Raw genomic sequence first — 567 nt, forward strand, 5'->3', positions numbered from 1 at the left:
AATAGAGGTCAGTTGAGCTTGCAAAAAGGATACAGAGTCGACGCTATGTTTCCCCTTGTTAGCAAATCCTCTTGGATTCCCATATTGGGAATTGTGTATCGCCATGTCTTCAATAACCTGACCTGCGTCATCAACATTAAGATTCATAAATCTCCCACTAGCTGCAGAGTCTAAAATTATTCTAGAAGAATTTCCAATGCCGTTATAAAAGGCTTGGATTAACTGCCATTGTGCTAAATTGTGGTGAGGGCATTCTCTTTGTAAGTCCTTAAACCTCTCCCAAGCCTCATATAAAGACTCATCGGCTTCTTGGGCGAAATTCTGAATCGCACTCCGTAGTACTGCTGTTCTCTCTGCAGGATAATATTTGTTATAAAAATTCAAAACAAGAGTTTCCCAGTCAGTTATACCAAGCGTAGTTCTATTTAGACCATTAAACCACAATTTAGCTTTTCCAGTTAAAGAAAAGGGAAAGAGAATCTCCCTGATTTGGTCTTGAGTGACCCCGGCTTGCCTTATGGTGTTGCAATATTGACAATAGTCGGCAATGTGAAGATTCGGGTCTTC

General features: G+C 40.4%; 1 non-coding gene across 1 annotated transcript; it reads left to right on the forward strand.

Annotated features, from left to right (window-relative positions):
* The first annotated feature begins 235 nt into the window (after positions 1–235).
* On the forward strand, positions 236–342 carry LOC145565428 (small nucleolar RNA R71). The gene has a single exon (XR_014095030.1). It is a non-coding gene; the product is annotated as a small nucleolar RNA R71 (small nucleolar RNA).
* The last annotated feature ends 225 nt before the right edge of the window (positions 343–567 follow it).

The sequence above is a fragment of the Chenopodium album genome, chromosome 1, assembly GCF_948465745.1.
Source record: "Chenopodium album chromosome 1, dcCheAlbu1.1, whole genome shotgun sequence".
Lineage (NCBI taxonomy): Eukaryota > Viridiplantae > Streptophyta > Magnoliopsida > Caryophyllales > Amaranthaceae > Chenopodium > Chenopodium album.